Source organism: Chrysemys picta, chromosome 24, assembly GCF_011386835.1.
Source record: "Chrysemys picta bellii isolate R12L10 chromosome 24, ASM1138683v2, whole genome shotgun sequence".
Taxonomy (NCBI): domain Eukaryota; kingdom Metazoa; phylum Chordata; order Testudines; family Emydidae; genus Chrysemys; species Chrysemys picta.
Window position 1 is genome coordinate 5528054 of NC_088814.1, and position 15213 is coordinate 5543266.

Genomic DNA, 15213 nt, shown 5'->3' on the forward strand with positions numbered 1-15213 from the left:
CGCAGGAAGTGTGTCACTGGGTGGGGCCCTAGAGGCTTGTGTTCCGTCCCCACCACAGGGATTGGCCCAGCGCCCCGGGATCTGAGCCAGGGTCAGGCGAGCAGCGGGGCTGCCAGCAGGAGCCCTGCTTTCCCCCGGCCCGGCGCCCTTCCATCAAGCCACTGCCAATGCTTTACCTGGCTGCCTGTTATCAAGACAGCTCCCAGCGCCCGGCTGACCAGTGCAGAGGCTGGCAGTGCTGTGAAATGCCCCCCACCGACACGCTGGGAACTACCTCTGCTCCCAAGGGGCCCCTCAACACCATGCTCCAGGCTGGGCCCTGCCCCCCTTCCAGCTCCCGGGCAGCTTTTGGGGTGAGGGTTGGGGGGGGGTGGCGATTCAATTTTAATTTCATAGCAGAGCAGTTGATTCATGGCTCTTTGTCGCCGGCGTTGACTCCCGTAATGACTTTCCATCAAAATGAAAAGTGGAGTGACACCGCTCATTATTCCTGCTGCTTGTTATCTCAGTCGTGGGGAGGGCCGCCCCCTCCCCGCTGCCTTTCAGCCGGCCCGGACAGTGAGTGATGGCCCCTATTAATCACCGACCCCGCGGACTCCGGCGGACACACGCTATCCGCGGGAGAAGGGGGAGAGAGATAAGGCACTGGCAACCGCTCCGATCAATTAACGTCAAGCAGCGTCACCCCTCCCAGCCCCTCAGCCTTGCCCCTTTCGGGGGGCGGTGATGGGAGATGGGCAAGGGACAGGAGAGGAGTATTTGCGCCTCCTGGACTGATTGGATTCCCTCTGTCGGGGGAGCCCCCACCCCCAGTCCTTGCCAGCCCCCAAAGCCAGCTCCGTGCTGGGGTTGGAAGCCCTCATGGCACATCAGCCAGTGGAGGGCACAGACCATTGATCCAATCCCGTCTGCTGTCCCGCCTCCTGTCCCTCCTCACCAGCCCATTGGTCCCATTTCATCCTCCATCCCGCCTCCAGTGTTGACCTGGATGCTACCTGGAGTTTCAAAAGAAACCGCCTCCCATCCCCAATCCTCCCCCCGCTCTCTGCTCAGCTCCTGCTGTGCCCTCCCACTGACCTCTGGCAGTGATGGGGATAGCGCCTGCTACGTGCTCAGAGCTGTGCAGTTGGAGAGGAAGAGATCGCCCTGCCCCAAGGAGTTCCCCGTGTGAACAGCCGGGGTGGGAGAAGGGATGCAGCCCACCAGCAGAGAAATCCGGGCAGGTGGGGATCTGGGCAGTTATGGGGTAGAAAGAGACAAGGGGTGAGGGAGGGGCATTGTGCCAGACGCAGCGTGAAAGTCCAGGTGTAGATGGCGACACAGCTGGGCCGGTTAGTGCCCGTGGGTTGGTGTGTGGCATGGGGCGAAGCCGAGCTAGCAGGGGAGAGGCTTGGTGTTGCCGTGAGCAGTGAGGGGGAGCTGGAGACTGAGGGCTCTGCATCCATGGCTGTTGTGGGACTCCCTGGGGCCCTTGTGGCTTTATAACATAATGCTGGTGATATTACCTACGGCCTGGGCCCACAGCCCATGTGTTCAGTGCACAAGGCCAGCTCTTGGTGAGCTATTGTTGTGGACAGACGCTGCCCATCTCCATTACGGCCCGTCAGCTCTGCCCCGGCACCGCCACACAGGCAGGGTCCCCTCCGCAGCTCGGGAGGCAGGCGGAGAGCTTGTCAGCTGTTCGCCTGAATGAATCCAGGGGCAGAGAGTTCCCCCGGTTAACGATGCAGCTTTGCCCCGCCCAGCAGCTTGGGCAGGGATGGTCCCAAGCGTGGCGCGGTTCGACGGGGGCAGACGCTGAGTGGAGCGGACGTTGAGCGGAGCTTTCTGTTGATTTCAGATGTGGGTTTTCAGTGCCCTTGGCTGGCATCCCTTGTTCTACAGGGCAGCCGCCTATCCCTTCCCTTCCCCCCAGCACCAGCCAGAGGGCTCAGCGACAGGGGGCAGCTCCGTGTACCTGAGAGTGGAGCAGTGTCTGGCTCTGTCAGCCCCACTCTTTTCAGTGACCCTGACCCCCGGCTGACGGGAGCGCCCCCTAAGAACCCCGGGGGGGCCCGTCCACTCTTCACACTCGCTCAGTGTTTGCCTAGTTGTGGCCCCAGGCACTAGGTGCTGTGCAAAGACCAGGCAGGCCCTGCCCCAGAGAGCTCAGTCTCGGTCACAGAGTCTCCGACTCTCCTCTCAAGGCCCATCGTCCACCCCAGATGCACCTTGCTGGGACAAGAGGGACACCAGGGAGCCATCTCAGGTGCTTTGGGCTCTTGCAGGGTGAAAGGGGAGCCCCTCCCCCAGTGCCTGTCCCCCCTGCCCTGGGGGTGACTCCCTCTGGAGGTTGTGTTCTACGGGGTGAAGCTAGAGCTGGGTGGAGGTGCTGGAGGGAGGGCCCTGGATCCACCCGCAGGGCAACTCCCTCCCCCCCCCCGAGCCGCCAGGGGGGAGCGGGGCCATCTGCCTCCATAGGTGCCTCCCCCAACCCCCTCCCCAGTCAGGCCCCTGCCCCATCCTGCTCCCAGGCCTGGCATCGGGCGATTACTGCACCGCCCGAGGGGCAGTGGCCGTGGGGGGGACCCTCACCCTGAGGACGCCTCCTCCCCACATCCCCCTGTGGGAACCTGCAGAGGCTGCGGACTCCACCTCAGAAGGCCCCAGCGAGATTGGGCCCATCCCTCACCCAGCCAGGAGGGGTCCCTGCCGAGCAGGCGGCCCCTGGATGGAACGAGCCCAACCTCTGCCCTCGCCAGCCCCTCTCGGCCCAGCTCAGCTCAGCCAGCCTTGCGGGCCTGATCCCACCCCCATCAGCCTGCTCTGTGTCTGAGTCCGCTCCCGAGGGACCCCAGCCCTGCCTTCCTGTGGATCCAAACGACCCCCTTCCTAGTGCTCCCAGCCGGGCGCTAGCAGGGTCCGCTCAGGCTGGCAGCTGGGACAGGGGTGGGGTCCCACGTGCCCCTTCCCCCTGGGAGCGGGACTCCCCCACACTCAGCTGATGGAGCCCTCCCCGCCTCCCTCCCATCCCACTGCCCTCCCTTAGCATGGCAGAGATGCCCCCGGCCTGCCGGGTGCCCTAGCAGAGCTGGGCCGGCTCGCTATGCCCTGCCTGGCCTCCCTGCCCCATTGCCCCTCCGCCCCGTCTTTGCCCGGTCCCCATTCGACATCAACATGGGGGAAATATTTAAACTTCTCCGGCGTGTCTAATCCAAAGTTCTGGGCTATTTCCCACCTTGGCGATCCATTAACGTCGCCCCACTGCCCTGGCCCCCCGCGCCGCCTCCCCCCCAAAACCCCCCGCGCCGCGAACCCATTTGTCAAACGCTGCCGCAGGCTGCGCTTGGCTGTGTCTGAAAGGACGAGGCGCCGCTGCAGGGGAAGGTGAAGATGAATAAAGGGGCTATGCAAATTGCTGCTTAATCTGCAGAGAAACACCCAGGCTTGGGGGAGACTCTCATTACTCCTCGTAACTGTGATTAACGGACGAATTAAACGGCGCCCGTAACCCGTTCCTGGCCAGGGGAGCGAAGGCCCCAACTCCCCGCCCGGTGCCAGGAGAAGGAGATGGCAGCGAAGCCAGGTGGAGCCCCTTCCTGCATCGGGAGGGGGCTTCTGCTCCGGGGGGCAGTGGGTGCCAGAGAGGGGCAGATCAACACTTGTCTCCCAACCCTATGTAGGCAGGGGGGGCAGAAGCTACTTGTGAATTGGGGGCAGCCAGAGGGTCATGAGGGAGGGAGAAGGAGCCACCTCCAGGCTGGGAACAGGGTCCTGGAGGTTCCTAGCTGCTCCCTGGCCTACTCCAGACCCCGTCTCTGCTCTGATCCCGGCCCCGCTCTCATCGTCAGCTCCCGCCCGGGCATGTATGAGTTTATCCAGGAGCAGAGCCTGGCACTAGTCCCCTCCCATCTCCCCCACACCCAGCGGTTGGGGCTGCAGTAATGGGGCTGTTGTGTGTATTCCAGTAGCACCTGGCGGCCCCAGCTGAGATCCGTGCCCTGGCGTGCACGGTGCTGTACAGAGGCAGTCCCTGCCCTGAAGAGATGAGCCAGGAGCATCGTTTGGCCCCTTTTATCCAGCTGGGGAAATGAGGCCCCGAGGGGTGGGGTGACCCGCCCAAGGTCACCTGGCAGAGTTGGGACTAGACCCCAGAAGTCCTGGTTCCCGATCCCGAGCTGGGTGCGCCATTCTCCTCTGCCAAGGCGAGAGCACTCTGGGGGTGCCCCATGGCATGGGGATGGGTAGCGTTCTAGGGAGATAGTTGGAGGGGCCATTAGACAGAGGCAGCCTGTAGCCCTCCCCTGCTTTGCAGCCCGGCTTTAGGCTCTTCCAGGCATGTTTATAAGGGCCCCGGGGAGGTAAGTGAGATGCGCAGGCAGTAGGCACATGACAGCCCAAGCAGGAGGCGGAATAGCCCTGCTCCCCCCCCCCCTTTTGCACTAAGGTGGGGGCCATCCCCGGGTGGGCTGCACTGACAGACTCCCCAGTGATGACCAAGAAGGTGCTGTCCCCGGGGGCGGAGGGTTGGAATGCCTGGCCATCGGCAGGGGGATCCGCGCCCCCTGTGCCAAGGGCCTGGGTGCCCCGGGGAGCAAGGCGGGCAGGCGGCAAGTGCCAGGGGATGAGAGTGCCCCAGGGGAGCGAGGCGGGCAGGCGGTGGGTGCCAGGGGATGAGAAGGCCCCAGGGGAGCGAGGCGGGCAGGCGGCGGGTGCCAGGGGATGAGAGGGCCCCAGGGGAGCGAGGCGGGCAGGCGGCGGGTGCCAGGGGATGAGAGTGCCCCAGGGGAGCGAGGCGGGCAGGCGGCGGGTGCCAGGGGATGAGAGTGCCCCAGGGGAGCGAGGCGGGCAGGCGGCGGGTGCCAGGGGATGAGAGGGCCCCAGGGGAGCGAGGCGGGCAGGCGGCGGGTGCCAGGGGATGAGAGGGCCCCAGGGGAGCGAGGCGGGCAGGCGGCGGGTGCCAGGGGATGAGAAGGCCCCAGGGGAGCGAGGCGGGCAGGCGGCGGGTGCCAGGGGATGAGAGGGCCCCAGGGGAGCGAGGCGGGCAGGCGGCGGGTGCCAGGGGATGAGAGTGCCCCAGGGGAGTGAGGCGGGCAGGCAGTGCTGAGGGACGGTCCATCAAAGTGGAGAGGAAGAGGCAGGATTTGGTCCCATCTTTTATGGTGTCACTTTGGGGGGGGGGGAGCCTGTCACAGAAAGCAGGGCTGACGGCTCAGCCGGGCCACCCCCATCGCCCCGATCTCGCACAGACCCAGCTGGCGTGGCTATTAAATGCCTTCGTCCGTCCCCCTTAAAACACCCTGTGCGAGGGGAGAGACGCAGCAGGCGCATCCTCGGCCCTTCCCTCTCCAGTGCAGCCAGGGCCTGGCCCCACTGGGTCAGTCCAGTGCCCCCACTCCCCCTCCAGTATTGGGGCAGGAACCAGCCCGGTTCCCTACACACACACACACGTTCCCCGCTGCAGTATCAAGGTGGGAGATGGTCCAATTCCCCCCCTCTCCCTCCAGTATTTGGGCAGCAGCCGGCCCAGGCCCACCTGCCAGTATCAGAGGAGGCCCCTGCCTTGCTCCCTTCTCCCCATCATTAGGGGTGGAGGTGAGTCCAACAGCCCCCAACCCCGCTATACGCTCACTCTCTGTCTCTGTCTCTGTCCCACCTCCTGTTCTCAGCCACGCTGTCCTGGGTCCGGGCTCTGTTCCCGGGGCTCTGTTTTCTGTGGTCTCAGCTAGGGGCCCCGTGCTGGGCATATCCCAGTTCCAGCTGGCGGGACGTCCGCCCCGCCCAGCTCTCCCTCAGTCTGTGAACGGGGAGGCGAGGAGGGCAAGCGTTTGCCAATCTCACTCGCTGCCTTGCGTGGCACCTGCTGTGCCACGCGCTCACGGCTTCGCAGCAACTGAACTGGCTCGGAAAGCACGGGAGCCCTCTCTTACATGAGCAAAAGGAGAATCTCCACTGGCTGGTGGCAGTAGAGGGCTTATGAGTGGGCCTGAGCCAGCCAGCAGAGGGCAGCAGACAGAAGGAGACATAGCAGCTCATTACTCGTCAGCAATAGCATCCTCTACAGGGACTTTCACCCTGAAGGACCCCCAATCTGGCCTCAGTTTACCTGTTGCCAGGGTGGGATGCAGCAGCCACCTCTGGGGAAGGGCACAGCAGCTGTTTAACAGAGCACAGCCGCATTGCATGACAGCGTAGGGCATCCAAGGGATTGTAGTGAAAGGCAGATTGCAAACTCTTTGAGGCAGGGACTGTCTTTGTGTGCTGTGTTTGTCCAGCACCTAGCGCCATGGGGCTCTGGTGCACGACTGGGGCTGCTCCAGGCTGCCGCAGTAGAAATGATCACTACTAAGCTGAAGCAAGCGGCAGAATGGAATGGCCCAGGGTGAAATACGTGCAGGACAGCAGAATTAGCCCCTTGATTCCTGCAAAGAGCAGCAGACTCTCTGGAGGATCACAGGGCACCTCGGTGCCCCATGCCACGCTGTATACCCCGATGATGCGTGACCACAGAGCACCCCCACTCAGCAGGCTCTGAGAACCCTCTCGCCAAACAACACGAGATGGGCGGGCGTTGAACGCGAAGCCTCCAGCCCTCGCTCACGCCGGCGTGATAGCACCCGGGTCTCTATCCCCGGGGCCTCGGACCGCAGGTAAGCGGCTGGTTTCACTTGGGATTCCTAGTGCAGTCGTCCAGCGCCCCACCGGGGCGCCTCCCAGCCCCCTCTGAAAGGACCCCTCCCTTGAGGGGATGTGTGGGAACTAGAGCACATGGGTAACCTCCCCACGATGTGCCCCACTCAGAGCGTTCCTCCCAGCTGAGGATCTCGGCGCCCTTCAGCCTTGCCAGCCCCACGGGGGTCCAGATTGGCCAAAGTGACTTGTGACATTGGCTGCCCACCTGAAAATGCCTTAAAGGGACCTGAGCACTTGCCCTCTGAGAACCAGGGCCTTATAAGGCGACTCAGGGTGGGCCCCCAAAACCACAACTTGGGTTGGCAGATCCGGGCCGGGGACACCGAGGCTAAGAGAAAAGAGGCAACTGGCCCAAGCCAGAGGCAGAGCCAAGGTTAGAAAGTAGATTTCCCGGCGCTCTGCTCAGGCCCTGAGATCAGCCCCAGATCATCGGACAAATCCAGGCACAAGATTCGTGAGTGAATCAAACCTGGATTGAAGATTCGTTGCATCCCCGATCTAAACTCAAGAGGCGGACGCTGCAGGTGACCTCCCGGTTGCTGGCTCTCAAGGGAGATTCACCCCAGGCCTGCCCTACGCCCCTGGTCACGCCAGCTGCTACACCCGAGTGAGGGGCTCTGCGTTTCTGGCTGGGGGGACCACTCGAGCTGTACCCAGGATGCCGCTTGCCCAGAGGTCTGTTCTGGGCGGGCTTCTTGTGCCGTCTTCAAACGCAGTTGGCCCTGGCCGGTTGGAGACAGGATCCTGGGCAGGCTGGATGTGATCCGGTCGGGCAATTCCTACACTACAATGGCAGCTCCCCCCCAGGGAGCAGCGGGCCTGATCCTGCCTGGCGCTGAGAACCCAGAACCCCCGTTGGCTTGGAGGCACGCGAGCGGTGCTCAGCGCCTCGCGGGAGCCGGGGAACCAGGGGATGCGTCCAGAAGAGAAGGGGGCCGGCTTCAGGCCTGGAACTGCTGATCTGTCGGTTATCCCAGGGGAGCATGTTGAGGGGGGGGCACAGAGCGGGGGGGGGTAATTGTTTGAGCCCCCCCTCCTCCATGCATGAATCAGGAAAGCTGTCCGGTCTCCATGGCGATGGAGAGAGGAAAGAATCCGGGACAGTGTATTTTTCTCCTATCCATAATAGCCCCTTTCTCCGCAGACACAGAAGTCGCCTGTGGAACTAATCTCCCCCCGCTGCTCGGCTCACAAAAGGCCAGGGGGGAGTTTCACACAGCCCCGCGCCCGACCCCCTGTGACCCTGCGCCGCTTTCTGGGGGCCGTTCCTAGCCCCCAGGCGCTGCAGCTGTTCCTCCTCTCACCCGGCGGGGTCAGCGGAGAGGTCAAGCCGTGGCCTCCCGGGGTAGGGTGGGGAGGCAGAGGGCAAAGGTCAGCACTCTCTTCCCCCCTCAGGGGTCACGCCTGCGATTGGCAGGGAGAAGGGGTGGGATCGGGAGGGTCGGGGCTGGGGGGAGTCCTTTTAATGTGAAATTAAAAGACTCTGCAGATCAGCAATCGGTTGGCAGTGCTGCCAGATTTTGCTGTTGTGTGGGAAGCAGTGGGGGGGGGGTCTGCCGTGTTCCCCCTTCCCCTGCCCACCTTATTACTGTGGTTGCCCGCTGGTATAATTTAATAGGTCCCACTTGGCATCGCCCCGCCCCTCTCCCCCCCAAAAACCCTCTTGCTAGAAAAAGTGTTTTATTAGAATGCCGTTCGGTTCTGTTATTAATATAACTGTCTGGGCGCCGTCCCCGAGATCTGATCGCGCATGAAATATTGGCCTCTAATGCCGATCGCTGTTCCCATTATCTCCAACATTCCCGGGCGATAATGACAGAAAAATAAAATAAACCTCTTCTCCAGCTTGCTGTAATTAGCATTCGGGGCTGGCGGGGGGAGAGGGAGAGAGAGAAAGGCAGGTCTGCCGTTGTGCTGAGGACTCGGGCAAGCTGTAAACAGAAGGGATGGAGGGGGAAGCTGGAGACAGCTGGGATCTATCTATCTATCTATCTATCTATCTATCTATCTATCTATCTATCTATCTATCTTCACCATACACACCCCAATATCTAATCTATCTATCTATCTATCTATCTATCTATCTATCTATCCCCATACACACCCCACTATCTATCTATCTATCCCCATACACCTCCCATATCTATCTATCTATCTATCTCCATACACATCTATCTATCTATCTATCTATCTATCTATCTATCTATCTATCTATCCCCATACACACCCCACTATCTATCTATCTATCCCCATACACCTCCCATATCTATCTATCTATCTATCTATCTCCATACACATCTATCTATCTATCTATCTATCTATCTATCTATCTATCTATCTATCTATCTATCTATCTATCTATCCCCATACACACCCCACTATCTATCTATCTATCTATCTATCTATCTATCTATCTATCTCCATACACACCCCACTATCTATCTATCTATCTATCTATCTATCTATCTATCTATCTCCATACACACCCCACTATCTATCTATCTATCTATCTATCTATCTATCTATCTATCTATCTATCTATCACCAGGGTATCTCTGCCTCCACTGGATTATTGTATCTTCAAGCTATACAGAGCCAGAATCCCAGAGCCCCTCGGCTGGCAGGAAGGCTCAGGGCATCGTACCCCCAAACCTGCCAGGTGGGGATGAGTTCTCATGTGGTCAGGACGTCACCCCTGGCGGGTCATCGGAAGGGGCAGATTTGGGTAGCTTTGTTTTGCGGAGCGTCTGTCAAGCAACCAGGTCCCACCAGCTTCAGGAGAGAAGGATGAGACCTGTGCATTGTGTGGGCGTCTTTCCAATGGGGCCTTTCACATCTGAGGCCTTCTCCACTGGGTGTGGCCCCTCTGTCAGGGGCGGGCCTTCCCCCCCCTCTTCTCGTCCTCGCCCTGCTTCGTGCCACGCCCTGCTGGCTGTGCGGACCCTGCCCTCGCCCTTCACGCCGGGGGTAGCCAACTTCGGCGGCAGCCCAAGTGGCTTCTGAGGATAGCGCCAGGTCCTCGGCTGGTGTCCATTGGCACGACACTGACTGACGCCGGCTGCAGGGATCTGGCCCGTTAGCTTCAATGGGGAAAGCGCTGATTGACACCAGCTGGGAAGCTGGCCACTGGACCCTTTCCAGGGCAGGTGTGGAAGGCAGGATTCCCCCGGGGCGGGTCTGAGAGCCTCTAGGGCAGCTAGAGGGGCAGGATTACATGGAGCGGCTGGCAGATGGGCGTGGGGGGGGGGGCTGCTCTGCAGGGCAGGCAAGGTGGGCAGCGGTGTTCTGCCTGGGCCAGAGCCTGGGGGAACCCCCGCCGGAGGGGCACCATGCTCCAGATTATCCTGATTATCTTGGAGACCCCGGCTCCCAGCAAACACCTCCCCTCTTTCCCCCCAACCCGCGTCCGTCTCAATACCCCGGCGGACAGAGTCAGGCAGCGTGGCCGGGGGTCCCAGAGCCAGGGACTCCGGAGGCCTGATCCGAGCTCGCTCGGCGTTCTCGGGCAAGTGGCGTGAGCCCTCGGCGCCTCAGTTTCCCCATCGACGAGGAGGGGATGAATGAGCTCGTGTCCGTAAAGTGTGCGCTGGAGCGGGGGCAGGGGAGGTCCTCATTGTTAACAGCTCCCTGGCCTGGGATTTTTTGCCCAGCTGAAGGAGGATCTGAGGTTCTGTTGGGGGGTGAACCCCTTAATTCCCCTTTTCATCCCCCAGCCCCCCACTAGCTACCCCGCCATCTCCCAGGCTGCAGGGCTGTGCTGAGGTGGTTCCTTGGCGCAGGCCTGCCCGCCCCGTGCTCCTGATTTGCATTCCACGGCGCGCTTGCCACTCCATCCTCATTCTCCGCTCCCCTGCTGGCAGGCCCCCCGCCTCCCCCGCCCCCTCCCCTTGCCCAAATGAGCTGCACAGCCGCGCGTCAGCAATGCATTATCCTCGCAAGATTGAGGAGCTAATGGAGACCATCCGCGCTGCTCGCCGCCCAGAAAGCCAGACCCTCCCCGTGCCAGGAGCGGGCGGCTCCTCGGAGAGCCTGAGCTGCCGCGCACCCCCCTCGGGGGAACAGCGCAGCGAGGGCCTTGTCAGGGGGAAGGGGGTCCCCCCGGCTCCTGGGTCCCGTAGTCTTAGGGTCCCCGGGGCACAGTGCCAAGAGGAATCCAGCCTGCGGAGGGGGCTCTAACAGAGCTGGGACCCCCTGCCCCCAGTGCCAGAGGGCCCCATCGTGCGCCCGGAGCACGGGCAGCCTTCAGCTTCACTTTACGGTGGGACGGGGAGCCTGATCCGAATTGTGTTGATGTCAGCGGAGAGATGCTGCCCCCAGCCTGGGGATCAAGTCCCAGCTGAACCAAGGCCAAGTGAAGAGCATCCCAGTCCACGGGACCCTGACCCCTCTCCCCTAAGAGTCTGGCTGTCGGACCTGGGCAGTGTCCCAGCCGGACCGGGGCTGAAGAGTCTCACTGAGGAGCAGTGCGATTCCTGTTAGCAGCGGAGCAATCTCCCTACCCCCTAGAAATCTCTCATGCCCCAGGAATATCGGGAGCCCAGTCGATGTGGGTGAACCCCTTCCTCTGTCCCCTACTCCTGAACAGCACAATAGCTTCCCCCACTGCCATACAAGCCACCCCCTGGGGTACAGTCATCTCTCCCCGCTCCAGTAATTTTATCTGCACAGGATTATCCCTTACTCCCCACTTGTGTACCCCAATGACTCTGGGGTAATTCCCTCTGCATCTATCTATCTATCTATCTATCTATCTATCTATCTATCTCCATACACACCCCAATATCTATCTATCTATCTATCTATCTATCTATCTATCTATCCCCATACACCCCCCATATCTATCTCTCTATCTGTCTATCCCCATACATCCCCCATATCTATCTATCTATCTCCATGCACCCCCCATATCTATCTATCTATCCCCATACACACCCCAATATCTATCTATCTATCTATCTATCTATCTCCATACACACCCCACTATCTATCTATCTATCTATCTATCTATCTATCTATCTATCCCCATACACACCCCACTATCTATCTATCTATCTATCTATCTATCTATCTATCTATCTATCTATCTATCTCCATACACACCCACTATCTATCTATCTATCTATCTATCTATCTATCTATCTATCTATCTCCATACACACCCACTATCTATCTATCTATCTATCTATCTATCTATCTATCTATCTATCTATCTATCAAGGAAGTAGCCAAACCAACAACATCTGCTGGGTCCCCTGCGGCTGTCTTGCTGCTGGGTCCCCTCTCTGAGCACAGGGTCCGGCCCCCCAGGAGCTGTTTTTGCAGCCATGCGCTGTGTGCGTAGCCCGGATACACAGCGACGATATTTTAAAAGTTCAGCGGCTCTCTCTGAACCTCAGCAAAGGCTGGGGGTGGCCCCGAGCAGGTGACCCTTTGCTGACAGTCCCAGGTGCCGCTGTCAGAGCTGATGGGCCATGTGATGAGAAAGGGACCCCCCCCCCCCCCTCCACCCCTGAACTCCCTCTGGGAAGCCTTGCGGATCTCCTCTGCCAGACCTGCAGCCGCTGTCAGCTGGACGACCTCTGACCCCACCTGCCATTAACGGCCAGGCGTGCTGGACCTTCCCCTCCCGCCCAGCGACTGTTGCCCCGAGCCGGCGGGTCAGAGATCGATGGGGCTGCCAAGAAAGGGGAGCTGCAGCCCCTTCGTGAGAGCTGGGCTGGGTTTTTATCAGGTAGCCACAGCGCTGGAGCAGCGATAACAGGCTCTCGATCAGCACAATCCATTTCAGGCAGACAAAGGCGAGGGGAGGGAGAGGGTCGCTTTCCGGAGCGATAAGCCACACAATCCACCTCGCCTCTTGCGACCGGAGCCGAGGGGGCGGAAGTGGCTGGAGCAGCGAGCAGCGCTGGGGCCTGGGATGTGACCCATCCCCTCCTCGAGCCCTGGAGCTGCTGGTCTGGCATGGACCCCTGAGCGTCCATTGGGAAAGGCTGTTAGAGCCGGGCTGAGGTAGTGCCCAACCAACTACAGCAGCCACGGCTTAGGTTGCGTTACAGCCACGGCACCGGGGGGCAGCAGTGTCCGGGCGCACGGGGTTGGGCTGTGAGTCTGGACCCCAGGTTCTATGCCTGGCTCTTCCAGTGACCTGGGACAAGCCAGGCCCCTGCTCTGTGACTCAGTTTCCCCATCTGTAAGAACAGTTACCTTCCATTGTCAAGTGCTTTGAGGTCTATCTATGAATGAAGAGTTAAGGAGGATTGTTATCTGGGCCCCGGTGTCTCACCCTGTTTTGATCAGCTCCTTTTCTGGACTCCTGCTGGCTGAAGGGAGTGGTCAGCTGGCCTGACGCTGCCCTCAGCCTGGGTCCTGGAACAAGGAGCTGGAGCTGGCAGCATCCTTATTTAGCCAGCCTAGCACAGCCTCAGCGCTCCCCAGTGGCAATCACCTGCATCCCTTGACCCTTTGCCTCACATGAGAGACAGGATGATCCAGTGGTAAGGGCACTACCCTAGGACTTGGGAAACCTGAGTTCAAGTACTGGCTCTGCTACAGTGCTTCCTGTGTGCCCTGGGGCAACTCGCTTAGCTGCTCTGTGCCTCAGTTTCCCCCCCCCCTGCTGCAGAGGGGGACAACTGCCCTTCCTCCCAGGAGGGTTGTGAGGCTAAATCCATTGAAGAGTGTGAGGTGCTTAGATGCTATAGTGACAGTGGCTACCTGAGATAGCTAGATGGACACAGAGCACCAGCAGGGGAGGGAAGGGAAGCCGGGGGCTCTGCAAGGCTCGGGAGGGCGTGGGCAGGGCAGTCACAGCATACAGAGAAAGGAATGCACAGAATAAAACGGCATGTCCCAGGGGAAAGGGGAGGAAGGCCAATGCTAGCTCCCGGGACAGTGCTGGCTGGATCTCCATGCAGGTAGTGGAGGCAGGACCCAGAGCAGAACTGTGACATCACTAGGTGCAAAGGTCAGGTACAAGGCAATACAGAATCAGGCCCCTCGTGCCGTCAGGTACACCAGTGCAAAGCGATGCCCCCGGAACATGGCAGCGGATGGCAGCCCTTGACCGCCCACAGTGCACATGACTTCATGAGACAGAGAGCAATGGAGGATAGATAGATAGATATTGGGGTGAGTATGGAGATAGATATCTAGATAGATAGATATGGGGGGTGTATGGGGATAGATAGATAGATGCAGAGGGAATTACCCCAGAGTCATTGGGGTACACAAGTGGGGAGTAAGGAATAATCCTGTGCAGCCCGAAGGGAGAGACAAGCCCGAGTCCCCTCTCACTTCTACCAGCCTCATGCCTCTTGCTCCGGTGCGGTTCCTCCTTCTGGATTTAACCCAGCAGAAGGGGGATCAGAAGCTGGCCCTGTTTTTGGAAAGCTCTCTGCGGTCTTAGGGAGGAAGGTTTCTGCTGCAGGGATTAATCATACTAATTATTGATTATAATGATTATGATGATCAGCAGAGTCCTGGCGCTGACGTGATGCATAGAGGAACTGACCGCTGTCAGATGCACCCAGGGTGATGCAAATGTGAGACCCCAGTTGCCGTGGTTATAGGATCTTGGGTAAAAGCATCAGTAAGAACGGGATGGTAGGAAGATGTCACCCCAAAAACCTCTTTCATTGGATCCAGTGGTGGGCACCCTTGTTGATCTAAGGTACTTATATAGTCCCCCATCGCCACAGTATCTGTGTGCCTCACACTTCAAAGGTGTGAAATCAATGGGAGTTGGTCTCCTAAACACTGGGTCCAAGTGACTTGCCCAAGGTTACACAGAACATCTGTAGCAGAGTAGGGAATTCACCCTGGGCCTTCCAAATTAAGCCAGCAGTAGGCAATCCTGCCTCACAGGCGGAGCTGAACCTGTGATTGCAAAACATTCCCATGGACTGCAGCTGCGGGTGCTCAGGGCCTCTAAAACGCAGGCCCCAGGTGTCTCACGTTGGGCACTCAAAATCAGCGACCACTTGTAGGCCCTGCAATCTGGGCAAGTCCCAGAGCTGGTTTCTTTCCACCCTTCCAGCTCAGTCACGCTTGCTCCGCAATCCCACAGGGATTTTCCCCCAGCGGCTTGGCACGGCACATTCCACCTGAGAGCTGGATTTCTGCACTGCTCTTTACGGACCTGGCCACAACATACAGGAGTGGTGAAAATCACTGGAGTGGGAGACCCTGGGGATTGGACCCATTAGCTCCTTCCTAGCAGAAATCCTCTTCACAAGTGCATCTGGCTAACGGGGGTTGGTCTGAAGCCAGGCCCAAACCTCATGGCGTGGAAGGAAGAGTCTGCTCTTAGGACAGAGCCAGAGCACGAAGGAGAATAGCCACAGAGCAGTAAATGCTGACCCCACCTTTCCTTCTCCCAGCACACCTGCTGCTGCCTTCCTCAGAAACACCCCTTGTATGCCCTTCTGCTCCCAGGAAATCCCCCTTACACTAGGAGCATTCCCCAGCGGGAAAATCTGCTGGCTTCGCAGATGCTGGATGCGGGCCAAGGGGCTGCAAGGAACCATGGGCTAGGACCCAAGA